This window comes from Miscanthus floridulus, chromosome 18 (assembly GCF_019320115.1).
Source record: "Miscanthus floridulus cultivar M001 chromosome 18, ASM1932011v1, whole genome shotgun sequence".
In the NCBI taxonomy this organism is placed as follows: domain Eukaryota; kingdom Viridiplantae; phylum Streptophyta; class Magnoliopsida; order Poales; family Poaceae; genus Miscanthus; species Miscanthus floridulus.
The window spans coordinates 118,948,591-118,962,873 of record NC_089597.1 but is presented as its reverse complement, the minus strand read 5'-3'; positions in this window follow the sequence as shown (position 1 = coordinate 118,962,873).

Sequence of the window (14,283 nt, the reverse complement as noted above, 5' to 3'; positions counted from 1 at the left end):
CGGTTCTTTCGGTTAATTCTGTTAACCGATAGTAGGAACCAAATTTTCTTCGGTTATTTTGGTTCCTCAATATCAGGAACCGAATAAGGAACTGAATTTTTTGGTTCCGGTTCTTTTGGTTTCAGTTCTGGTTCTTTCGGTTCGGTTTTGGTTCTCGGTTAAATTTGCCCAGGGCTAAATGTATTGCATCTTCACAATCTTGGATTTCTCGTTGTTCAAAATGACTGAGGTATAGAAGTTGGAATGGAAGACATTCCAAAATCTATAATCAACACTCAAGTCCTTTGATACCAAATATGGGTTCTCTTCTCTAGCTTCCTCAACCACTTTCTACTTACCCATATAGTCAACAACTGGATGCTAACGAGTGTCATTTGCTCTCTTCTCCACCACATCCTCGTCATAGTTTTTGATATAAGATAGATCGAACTCATCAAGATGAGGTGGTGTCTCCAAGCATGCATCAGGAGGGATGACACGTCCAACTCTCTCCAAGGCTTTCTCTTGTCGGATTTGCTCATCACGGCTCCCCCTATCCCAAGCAACACTTGCTGCCCCTCTGCTGCTATCTGCTGCACCTCTAGCATGATGAGAGGGTGACTTTTCTCTAGGAGCATCAAACTTCCTCTTGATCCTCCACTCATCATCTCCTCCGGATGCCATCTATGCAAAAATATAGACCCACATGAGAAACTGTATGAATGGAGGGTAGAAGAATACTTGTGAAATGATTTGAATAGGTGAGAAGTTTCAAATCTTGAGTGAGGAAAGCACCCTGAACAGAACTATGTCAGGTTGTGTGGCACTACCGCACCCTAGGGGCGGCACTGTCGCACCTGGTGCTTCACCTAGCCCATGATCAGTTTCTTCTTGCTAACTCAAACCACTTCTCAAATACACTCCTAGACCATTACACAATCTCAGAAGTAGATATCTAACAAGAACTATGGAGTTGAGCATTTGATAGGCAAAGTGACATCATAATTAAATCAGTAATACATCTAGTGAACAAGTCCAACCACAATAGAGAGTCATCGATGGAATGTTATCTTAAACTGTAGAAAGTTGCTACAGCATGCGGCACTGCCGCGCCCAACCTACGGCACTACCACATAGGCAGATGACACTCTTCTTGTCTTCAGCATATATTAGTATCCTTGATACTGCCTCTTGAATCTCTGGCTTATCAAACTTAAGATTACCGTTGGATGATTCTGTACTCCTCGCATATATCCAATTCCTTGAGCGTACCTTCAAATTCTTCACATTGATATTCCCAAAAGTTGTGGCCTCTTCGTCCATCTTCCTAAACTGCTCGTCCTTGGCATAGTAGCCATCGAGGCCTAGATGATGGTGGTGTTTGTTCTTCTTCGCCAGCTCGGTGTTATGGGCACTGAGCTCCAATGCCTCCGGTGAAGTCTTCTGAGCCACAAGCTCCTCCCATTGACTAGGAGTTATGTTGCCAAACTCGTTGAAGGGAGATAACCCCTTTTGGATATACTTCTTGTTGAGCTCTGACCTCCAACGTCGGAATGACTCTCCCATGATCTTGATAGCATTTTTTTACCAGTTCTTGCTTACCCTCTGGAAATCTAAAATTGAGCTTCAGCTGCTTATCCCATAGTTCATCATTTTTCTTCTCTGGTACCTCTTTCTAGTTAGGGATTGTTAGGTTCAATTTATCTCTTACTAAGGCCCCGATTGCATTACAGAATCATCCTCTGAATTCCTTCGGCTCAAGGATCTCCCCTGCTGTCTCGACCTCCGTTATCACATAGCATGCCTTATCTGGATATTGATTTTCTTTTTTATACCCTCGTTTCCTCTTTGGCTTGGTAGTCGTGTTCGTGGTTGTGTCTTGAGGTTGTGGAGCAGAGGCCTCAATGTCCGTCTCTATGGCTGTTGCCTTTGCTCTCCTTTCCTCTACTCCATCTTGTCCAGCGAGATGTCGCGGACGTCGACGTCGTCTTTTCCGAGTTTTAGGAGGGACCTATATATACGATAGGTCAAAGTGTTAGCAGAGGTAATACAACCAAAGCTTTAGTAAAATTTACAAGCTAAGGCTTTATCCCTACCTCCTCATTTGGGTCAAAATCCTTATCCAAATCTTCCTCCGTTGGTCTCCTTCTAGCTTCATGTGGGAAAGGATCCTCGGGACTTACATATCCCTCTTCTGAGTCGTCATCATCATCATCATCCTCTTCTTCTTCACCTTCAGCAGCCTCTCCTGCTCTTCCTTCTGCTCCCCCTTCCTCCTCGTTACACTGCTCCTGAGTAAGCATCACTTCTAGATCCTTTTCTAACTCATTATCGAACTGCTCCTGCGTAAGTTGGTCCTCTAGTGCTTGCTCCTCATAGGTTGGCTGCTCATCATGCTCAGGGTATCGGGTTGCACTGTCTGGCGCGCTTTATTCTAATAGATGCAAGAAAGTGTGCTTTAGGTACGTGAGAAGGTATAGGGAATCAAAAAGGTCTATAAACCAAAGTAGTCCTATAAAATAACAATATATAAAAAATGAGTAGTAGCAGTAGTAGAGGCCTCAGAAACATGTCAATCATCATTTGATCATGAACTTGGAGCATCAAGGCATCATAACAGAGAAGAGATGAGAAGGTAATGTAGGGGCGGCTGCTAATGTTGTCAAGTTCCTCACAAGTTATTGATCATCAGCTCATATTGCATATAATGTATGGACTTGAATAATTTCATCATCAGCAAAACAAAGGAGAGGAGAGGAGAGGAGAGATTTGGCAAAAAAAAAAAGCAATAGCTACTTAGCAAACATAGAGCAGCAGCTGATGGCAAAAATAGCCAAAAAACAGCAGCATTGGTCTCATTATTAGCAGAAAATCGATGAACTAGTGACCATATATATTACTGGCCATATAACAGACTATGGAGGGAATGTATGACAGAACCTTTGATGCAAAATTATATATGCTGAAATGCAATGCGAAGGTAATATCATATGAATTGTTTGGTTGAAACAGCATGTTATATGCACCACTCGTCCAAGTATGAATAAAAAGCTAGCCGATATACATACACCTTGTTAAGCCTTTACAGAGCGTGAAGAGCACAAATTTGATGACACTATCCAGATTTGAGAGGTAGGCAAACTAAGTCCCACCTCTTTGGCTCTTTGTTTGAATCAGGCAATCAGCAAGACCATTGAACCACGATGTATAGGCCATCATATCACTGGTCGTTGTCAGGTGATTAGCACAAAAATGCTGAAGACTAAAAAATGATTACAAATGCAGATTTGTGGGAAGGAGATCAACAGACATAAATTTACAAAGACATTGCTGCAGCCCCGGGTCCTGTATTTTTCTGTTTACTTTATCTGGACTGCAATTTTTTTAGACAGCTAAGCAGAATGGGTTGACGTAAAATGTAGATTCAAGCAATCAACAGCTATACAACAGCTTTAATAGAGCTGGTGTAAAAAACTAACTGAAGAACTACTGTTTTAGATGGTAACAAAATACGGGATACAATTGCAATAATCTTTGAGTCAGTTTTGCTCAGGACAAACTGTGATAATTTAACCAAAATCTCGACTTGTTCTACTATTGATCCCTATATGTTGCAGGGTATCCAAGAAGTTGAGAATAGGAATAACAATCACAACCTCTGTGCAGGTGGTAGTTCTAGCTAGCGCAGCCATACTACAGTGCTTTAATTTAGGCTCACAACATCCGCAACGGCAGCCGCGGCAACACTGCCTGCCTGCAGTATCTCATCTTTCTCTAAATGTTATTGACCAAAATGTCAAAGTCAGCCTGGAGCCTATTGCACCCATTTGCACCCCCACCCATCATCGTGTACTGGCAGAGCATTGTGGAGGCGAACCTGGGCTCTTGGCCCTCCCTTGGTTGCATGTTTTGTCACGGCATATAGTACTGCTATCATCCAATTACTATGTAACAACTGCTCTATCATGCTGTGAAGTTATGCATGAAAAGTAAAAAGCCTAGGCCGTAGGAAACAAATAAAAAATCACAGAAGAGCCTATTACATCATATTGCTGCTAGCTGCTATAGTTGTCATTGAAATTTAGCCCCTCCTTGTTTTATACCCACACTCCGCGCAATGGTCCTTATGATATCAGGTATTCAGGTCTGACAGCAACAATATGGCTACGAGTGTGCAGAAGATTTTTATAAAAAAAGTAAGTCTTAGAAAATAGGTGAAAAAAAGGAACCTGCTCAAGTATATTGTTGGCAACACAGTTTAGAGTTTGAAAGCCATGAATCAAGTGTCACAACAAATTGTCCAATTAAAATGTTCCTATATTTTTTTTCCCAGATACTGCACATGTGTAGTCTCAAAGAATTAGAGAACCACAGACACAAAAGTATTTTCATACATTAATGTGAACCTAAAAGAAAGTGTGCTTTAGGTACGCAAGAAGGTATAAGAAATCAAAAAAGTTTATAAACCAAAGTAGTCCTATAAAACAACAATATATAAAAAAAACGAGTAGTAGTAGTAGTAGAGGCCTCAGAAATATGTCAAACATCATTTGATCATGAACTTAGAGCATCAAGGCATCATAACAGAGAAGAGAGGAGAAGGTAATGTAGCGGCGGCTGGTAATGATGCCAAGTTCCTCACAAGTTTTTGATCATCGGCTCATATTCCATATAATGCATGGATTTGGACAATTTCATCATCGGCAAAACAAAGGAGAGGAGATGAGAGGGGAGATTTGGCAAAAAAAAAAACAGCCGCTTAGCAAACATAGAGCGGCAGCTAATGGCAAAAATAGCCAAAAAACAGCAGTGGCCCCCCAAGCTGCACATTGGACAGAGGAAAATCTGAACCAAATAAAAATATATAGTTAATAGTACTGAATTGTAGTTTAGGACAACAGCAAGCCAGCAACCATAGAATGTAGCCAGGAATAATAAACTACAGCTATCTGTTGGGGAAGAACAAAGCAAACTATATAAACTGTTGACTGAAATGAGCAGTTCATTGAAAATGAGTTTAATCTGAATTTTTAGAAGCAATAGAGCATTGAAGTAACAAAACAATTATAACTATTAAATCAATCAAGTAGCAAGGACTGATCAGGCGCTGTAAGTAGTTCTAGGAAAAAGAAAGCCCCAATGATTGTGCAAAGGTTTTTTCTAGGAAGAAGAAACCCACAACAGAAAAGGAGATCAAAGGGAAAAAGTCATCAGGTAAAGTTGTGACCCTAATAAGTATCCCAAAATGCCCCCTTTTTGTCGGTGTTTGGAAATTTCCAGTTCAGTTCATATTTACCCCACTGTGGTTCATCATTTCTAGAAATCATCCTTGTCTCTTATTCTGGTGGATATTTTTGCTAATCTTTTTTTTTAGTTGTAGTTGTAGACCATCATGTGGTAATTGCATTGCACTACATATGCACATTTTGACTAGTCAATTAAGCTTTTGAGAGAGAAAAACTCCACGAAATCTATTATGGAAGAAAAATCTTGGAACAGCAGTCAAGGTTGGAAAAACAGATTTAGTTAATGGGTACTATGAAAACATATCTTGGTATGTGAAGTGGGTATAAGCTATAACACTCTCTTTGCTTTTGCAGTTAGAACTGCAATTTGAGGGAAGAATCATGCAGTACTGTAGCTCCTGTGCATACTGCAATCATAATGCAATTTCAAGAAAATTCTAGGTATTTAAAGAACTGTATTATTGTATGTATCATCTGTACTCTTTTGACTAATCTATCGAACTTTGCAGTTGGACTTCAAAGACACTTGCTACAGAATTTGGCATACCTATGGATTCTCTTAACAGAAGAATAAGCTTCTGGACAAGCAAGGTCTGGCACACATGTATCAGTGACTAATTGTTACTTCTTCTTTTTTATGTGAAATATGCTTGTCATTATGCAGATCATGGTAACATGACTATCGAAACTGGAGTGTAATCAATATTAATCTATATTAGCTGTTTGGACTAAAATTTGATGGACTAGATAGTTGATCACACACTGATCTAGAGTTGTACACAAGCTATATAATTTGCATTTCATTATCTGTGGAAATAAATTCAGGATATTCTCAATCTTATACATGCCCTAGGCCGCATGATGTCTGTACAATCATTTTTCCTTGCATAATTGTTAGCTTCGGTCTGTTTAAGAAGCATGCTATCTTGTCGAATCAACAGGCATATGCTTCATTAATTACTGAATATGTCATCACAACTGTTAAATAACTAAAGTATTTCAATGTTGTTTGGATAGCATTCCTGATGTCAACAAAAACAGTATTGTGAATGAACGCTTGGCAGAGTATCAGATGATTGAGGAGGAAGGTGAAAGCTCAGTGGAGAAGGGGGTTGGCGTACCTGGAGAAGACCGGCCCAAGGGAGGGAGGGCATAGCAAGGGAGGTCGAGGACGGAGACGGGCGGCGGCGGCTCTATAGGTCAGAGGAAGACCCCACGCGGCGACACTACAACGGCGTGGTAGCGGCCGAGAGACCTCAAGGACAGAGCCGAGGGACAGAGGTCGAGGTCGGAGATGGGGCGGCGGTGGGCCGGCCGGCCTTGGCCTCTCAAACCCTAGCCGCCGTGGAGATAGGGCGGCACCGTCGTGGCCTGGGGATGTCGAGCTCCGACCCGAGGGTGAGGAGATCGGGCGCCAGCGTCAGGGCGGCAACTTCGCGGAGCGCGTCCGCGGCAGAAAGATCAGGGAGGCGGCGGCGGGGAGATTTAGCAGCCTGCCGATGTCGGTGAAAAGAGTCGGGCCTAGGACTTAGCCAAATATCAGCCTGGGCGCGCGGCGGCATATATAGTCGGAGCGATTTGTAGGGACGGCTTAAAACACCGACCGCCCCCACAAATCGATTTGTAGGAACGGTTCCTGAGTAAGCCGCCCCTACAAATATTTTTTAGTTTATTTTAATTAATAATTTTGTAATTTATATATAAAGAACACAATGTAAATTTATATAATACTTTTTTATTATTCTATATATGTATAAATAAAAATATATATAAACAATTTCATGATATATATATATATATACAGATATAATTATATATCTTGTTCTTCACAAAAAGAATATTTTAAAATTTTAAAATTTAAAAATTTAAAATTTAAAACAACTAAAATAATTTCATCTCCACTAAATGACCTTAAATGAAAATTTTGTAGACATCAAAGTTGTAACTCATCAAGATGTACAACTTATATTTTGGTCATCTTTTTATTTGACCAAATTTGAACAGTTCAAATTTTGAATTTTAATAAATGTCAACTTCAAATAAGATTTTGAAACCTTAAATTATTTCAAATAAGAAAGTCATGAACATAAAAGTTGTTGAACACATCACTATCTACAACTTTTATTTTGGTCATCTTTTTATTTGACCAAATTTGGATAGTTCAGATTTTAAATTTCAATAAATGTCAACTTCAAATAAGATTTTGAAACCTTAAATGATTTCAACTACAAAAGTCATGAACATAAAAGTTGTTGAACTCATCACTATCTACAACTTTTTATTTTAGTCACTTATTCATTTGACAAAGTATTAGTAAATATTGTTTACAAATTCATATATCACTCATAGTTTCATGAACTATATGAGAGACATGTTGATTTGTGAACAATGTTTGCTATCACTTTGTCAGATGAAGAAATAACCAAAATAAAAGTTATAGATCTTGATGAGTTATACATCTTTGATATTCATCACTTTTTTTAGTTGAAATCATTTGGTGTTTCAAAATCTTGTTAGAACTTGTTATTTTTTAAATTTGAAAATTTAAATTGCTCAAACTTTGTCAAACGAAAAGAATGACCAAATCAATCAAACACATTAACTTGATAGGGCATGATTTTAGAAAATTTTAGGAAAAATCATCATATTTGGAGTTAGTATGAGGGAGAAAGACTAGTTACAAATTTTACCCAGAGATTAAATTTTTTCCTAAAATCATGCTCTATCATTTTAGTCTGGTCATCTATCTTCGTCACTAATTTTGGATAATTCAAATTTTGAATTTCAGAAAATGACAACTTCAAACCTGATTTCCAACTACTAAATGATTTCAACTGTAAAAGTGATGAATATAAAAGTTGTATAACTCGTCAAGATCTTCAACTTTTATTTTGGTCATCTCTTCATTTAATAAAGTGTTAAGTGCTTGTTTTAAGTGTTTCAAAAGTAGTCCGAACATGTTGCAGTAGTAATAAGTGTTTGTTTCAAGTGTCTGCATGTTACAGCTATTTTAGTAGTAATAGAGTGGATGTTGCAACAGGTTCATCTTGATGTTGCAAAAGGTAGTCTCACGCACATGCATAAATGTAGTCTCACACACATACATAAATATATAGTCTCATACACATATATAAATATATAGTCTCACACACATTCATAAATAAAGTCTTATAAACACACACACTTACACAAACACTCCACGTTCAACAACTAGCTAGCTGTTGTAACGACTTTTTCCTTGACATCTTTTTGTTCCCATGGCAATATATCTTTGACTAGGTTCTTTTTCACAACACTGATCTTCTTAGGAAAGTCTGTGAATATCGATATCTCATCGTAGTTATTTTAAGCTTCAACATTATCCACGCCATCAACTCTGATAATGTGTTGTTTCTCGGAGGCAACCATGTACTTTGTCTTCTTCTTCAGGCGGAGGTTACTTTGTGGGTTAGGCATATAGAAAACTTGTGCGACCCGTGAAGCGAGCACCCAAGGATCATCTTGGTAGCCTAGATTCTCGAGGTACAGGACTCTCAATCTGATCTCATTCAGTTGGTGTTGTTTGATCCAGCGGCATCGAAATAGGGCCACTATTATATCCCTTCTATAGTCAAGTTCCCATATCTCTTCAATGATGCCAAAGTATTGGATCTTTCGTCCCACTCCATCGAGAGATTCTATTCGAACGCCGTTGTTTTAGTTCATATATTTACTATCCTATGCGTGGGTATAGTACGTGTACCCATTGATGTCATAAGCTTTCCAAGATGTCACTTGTCTCGATAGCCCCTCCGCTAACCTATTGATGGTAATAGAGTCTATGATTTCTTCATACGGTATGTTTTGGTCCTTCAACCATGTAGTTAGTCGTTGCTTGTGCTGTTTCATGACCCAATCATCTGAACGATCATTTCTTTCCGCCATAATGATAGCCAAGTGTTCATCAATGTACAGTTGCATCAGTTGTGTACTCTGTAAGACACTGTAATGCGCCTGACTCACTTCTTTGTAATTATGGTCGATGAACACTTTTTCTACCACTGGTGCCCATCCCAGCCAGCCTATCCTTGTGACGAGAATCAGGTTTACCAATCCCGTTCTGTACTTTTAGGTACTCTTGACAGCACTCGACGACTTTTTCAGTACTATAACCCTCTATCATGGAGTCCTCTAGGTATGCTCGATTATGCACGTATCGGCTTAGAACCAACATGAATCACTCGTAGGACCACATTTCATACAAGTAGCAAGGGCCCATCGCCTGTATCTGATGAACCACGTGAATCATGAGATGTGGCATTATATCAAAAAAGTAGGAGGTAAACACATCTCTAGTTAGTTTTGTGTCTCCACCATAAATTCATGTAGATCACTCAGCTCTTTCTTACCAATCGTCTTCTGTGAGATCTTCAAAAAGAAGTAGCACATGCGGGTGATGGCCATTTTTAAGAACTCTAGCTTTATAGCTCTGATTGCAATAGGTAGAAATACGGTCAGCATCACATGACAATCGTGAGCCCTACAGTATGTTATTGATAAGTCCTTCATCGACACTAGCTTCTTCACATTCGCTGAAAACCCAATTGGGACTTTGACCCCCCTCAGGAAAGTACATATAGCTCTCTTATCTTCTGGTGTTAGGTTGAAGCACACCACGGGTAGAGTGTATTTTTCATTAGCCTCAGGTACCGGGTGAAGCTGTGGCATCACGTTTAGCTACACCATGTCTTTCCATGATTTCAGACCATCCTTTGACTTGCATGTGTCCATCAAGGTAGCAATGAGACTCTCAAAAGACATTCTTCTACACGTGCATAGCATCAATGGCATGGGGAACCAATAAGTCTGGCTAATAAGGCAGATACTAAAAGAAGATCGATTGTTTCTTGAAAGGTACGTCTTCGACAGGAGGTGTGCTTCTATCTCTGTTCGTCGTATCTAGATTCTTCTTTTCATAGACGACACGTATGTTTTTACCATTCTATACACGTGTTCTCTGTTATGACGTCTCTCTGGAGGGGGTTCAGTATTCAGGGTGTTGTCATAAAATCTAAAGAATAATTTGTTATGGTACTTGTGACTTGTCTTTAAGAAGCATCGGTTCCTTAGATAAACTATCTTCTTGGATACATCCAGGAACACCCATGTAGTACCATCCAAGCAAACTAAGCATCCCATCTTCCCTTTGATCTATCCAAACAAAGCAAACAGCGCAGGGTAATCATTGGTAGTAACAAATATTATTGCTCTACATATGAAGTCCTCCTTTTGGAACGCATCATACATTGACTCCCCATGCCTCTATAGCCTCTCCATTTCTTGCATCAAAGGCTCGAGAAACACATCTATATCAATGCCTGGTTGTTTAGGGCCAGAAGAATAGTGAGGAGAAGGTACTTTCTCTTCTGACACAACCACGTTGGGATGTTGTACATGGTCAAGATCATTGGCCATGTGTTGTGGTCGCTCATCCTCTCATTGAAGGGATTCATTCCATCGGTGCTCAAGCCTACATCTCTTAGGTCATCGCAGAATTCTTTGTGCTTCTCATCGATCCTTTGCCACTGACTACAATCAGCCGAGTGTGTAATCTTATCATCATCCACCTTGCGCTCATCATCCCACCATGTCATGAGTGCGGCTTCTTTAGGGTTTAGGAAGATACGTCTCAAGCAGTTGGTCACTGGCAGGTATCACATTACCAAGGTAGGAATTCTTCTCTGCTTTGCATCGTTGTCTAATAAAGTGTCCTCTGGGGGCTAAGATTCTTGTACCATCTTTTTCGTACCCTTCTAATTCCTCTTTTCCCCGTGGAGGCTTCGTCTCCAGCGTAAAGGTCATTGTTCTTGTACCGGCTGGCCCCACACCGGGGATATTTATCTAGTGACTTGAACGTTTCGTCATGAAAAAGGATATAGTGGTTGGGGCATGCATGGATTTTTTTAACCCCACTGTCAATAGACTTATGACCTTCTTCGCTTGGTATGTGTTGGCGGAAACTGAGTTTGGTTGTGGCAGCACCCATGACAGGAGACATAATAGATCATTGAAACTACAGTATGACCAGCCGTACTTAGCCTTCAGGATAAGTAGCTCAAGCACAAAACGTAGCAATGTCTAATGTGTCGGATAACCCTTTTCAACATCATACATAGTCTCCTTTGATGCTTTTGTTATCCTTTTCAAATTTTCTAGACCTTTCGAGCTCTTTAGTAAAATCTTTGGTACAAGGGCTCGAATCATGTCCTTCAAATCATCTTTATCCCTGACACGTGCTCCGCCATCATTATTGGCACCACCTTCGTCATTACCATCCCAACCATCAGCATCACCACCTTGTTCATTGTCAAACTCGGGATCCATTCGTGCATCAAGCTCTGCTGAATATTAGGACAAGGATTTTAGGGTTTCATCGTCGTATTCCTCCTCATCATCGTCGTTAACAATAACTGTTTCACCATGATGAACCCATACTGTGTAGTCCTCAACAAATCCCCATATAATCAAATGTGATCTAATGATAGTCACATTTGTCCATGCCATACGGTTCTTGCAATCTTTACAGAGACAAATAATTATATCCTTATTCTCTGTCAATGTCGTTGTATGCTTCTCTACGGCTTCAATAAATTTATCCACCTCTTCACGGAAACCTGCCTTGAACCATAACGAACCATACATCCAAGAGTTCTTGTACTCCATCTTTTACAATAATAACAACAAAATATTAAAGGACTACTTATTCAGATATATATAAAAATGAATCAAATTAATAATTACTTGAGAATAATTGTATATACTTCAGATATATATGAATATAAATCAAATATAATTACATGAAGCATACAAACACACCATGGTAGAGGAAAATTAATTAATGGTCTATTTATCCATAAATAATTAAAATACATATTTGTTGATTACAATAAATAATTTCAAAGATAACAATTAGCAACAATTATATTTTACTCAATATCATTCATGCAAACCCTAGTCCAATTTCATTAAACATAAATTTATAAAAATGAAATTAATAAAAAAAATCAAACCCTAGATCTAGATCTACATGCACATGAAACATCCATAAAACTAACTAATTGTTCACTAAAATCAAGAAACATGGACCAAATAAGGGTATGATTTTGTTTCCCTACCTAATTTACTATAGTACATTCAAAACTTAGGTTTAATTTGCTTTATAAGTAGCTCAAGCACCATAAAAGAGAGAGAAAAGCAAAACTCTAATTACTCACTAAATAACCATTAAAACTTCAAAAAAAAGTGTGGAATAGCATTTTCTTACCTTCTACGACCTCTCCACCAAAGAATTTGAGACTAAAATCTTCCCTCCTTAGTAGAGCAATTTTTGGGAGGTGCCCAAGGCATTCCTACCTTTTTTTCACGGGTTGGAGTGAGTGACCAGAGGAGAAAGAAGGGGATGCAGGCATTTATACGTTGGTCATTTGTAGAGGCGGCTGGTGATTGAGCCGCCCAGCCGCCCCTACAAATCGCAGGTATTTATACGTGGAGCATTTGTAGGGGAGGCTGGTGAGTGAGCCGCCCCTACAAATCGCAACATCGGGGATGGCTGGTGAGTGAGCCGTCCCTACAAATCGACTCATTTATAGGGGGCGGCTCGTATCACCAACCGCCCCTACTGTTCTATTTGTAGGGGCGGCTGGTCTCGTGGGTCCCAAGCACGCCCGCTGTTGGGGCGGCTCCATCATCAGCCATCCCTACAAAAAAAATTGCCCCGTTGCTACAAACGTTTTTTTTTTGTAGTAGTGAATCAAAACAATAAGCACGGCTCAGGTGATCTAGATTCTACTGTTTGGTCCATATGATAAGCTGCCTATACTGAAACTTGTTCAGCAGGTGCCTAGTAATTTGAATCTGATACATGATTTGGGCTGGTTTTAAGTTCTACTTAGAACCTTTGAACTTGCACTTGTTCAAGTGAAGCTGGGCAGCTTGCTTTGCATAGTCATAAGCATTTCAGTCAAACCTAAGAGGAGTGTTTGCTTGTAAAATCTAATGGTATAATGTTCCACTGCAGGTTTTGTAGATCTTTTTGGCAAATCAGTTTGTAATCCACAACAGCAACTAAGAGGTATATACAATTCCCATGGTATATAAGTTTTATGAACTGTGATGCTATTGCAAACTGTAATGCTATTGTAAACTGTGCATAGTGCCATAGTTCCTAGGAAAAAAGAATAATATGGGGATGTGAACGAATTTCTTAGATTAGATGGTCATTTTGCCCTCCGACACTTTTCATTTCCATAAGTGACGAATTTAAACCGACACAGAAATTAGTTCACCGACAATAAAATTGTATTTTTCTGTCGCTTTATTTCTGTCGGTATTTTCCTATCGGTATACCGATAGGGAAATTAATTTATCAATTTTTCTGTCGGTATTTGCTATTTCCCTGTCGGTTTTACCCCGACTGAAGAATTCGAGTTTCTAGTAGTGTTATTCAGAATCTATGTGAATTGGACTAAATAATCAATTCAAGCCAGTAAAGAGAAAAACACAGCCGTACTATGATGCTACAGTGGTGATGCATACAAGAGGCAAAAAATTCTGAAATACAAAATCCACGGACGCCACAAAATCTTACGAGGATCTTTGCCAAGCCAAAATAGAGATAGAGGGTTTATGCCTTTATGTTGGTATAAGTGTCTTACACGCAGAGTTTTTTAAGAAATTGTACCGATCAAACAAGATATTAACACAATGCTCAATTTTTACATTTTTGGTGTTTGAGCTAAGATCTTGGTGCTAGTGGAATGCCTTCAAGCTGGAATTCGTCAAGGAGCTTGTTATCTTTAGGCATCTCCCTCTCGCCCCTGAAGCACCTTGATTCCAACCTGTCGCTAGTTATATACGGCAGTAATGGCTATCTTCTTGGTTGGAATTATGGTGTTCCTATTAATTAGACTTGTGAGGATGCCACCAAGAGCCTCAATACCAAGGGCGAGATGTACACTAGAACTGTAAATTTAAGCTTAATGATCTTTCGAAAAAAAATTAAGCTTAATGCGCATTCCTT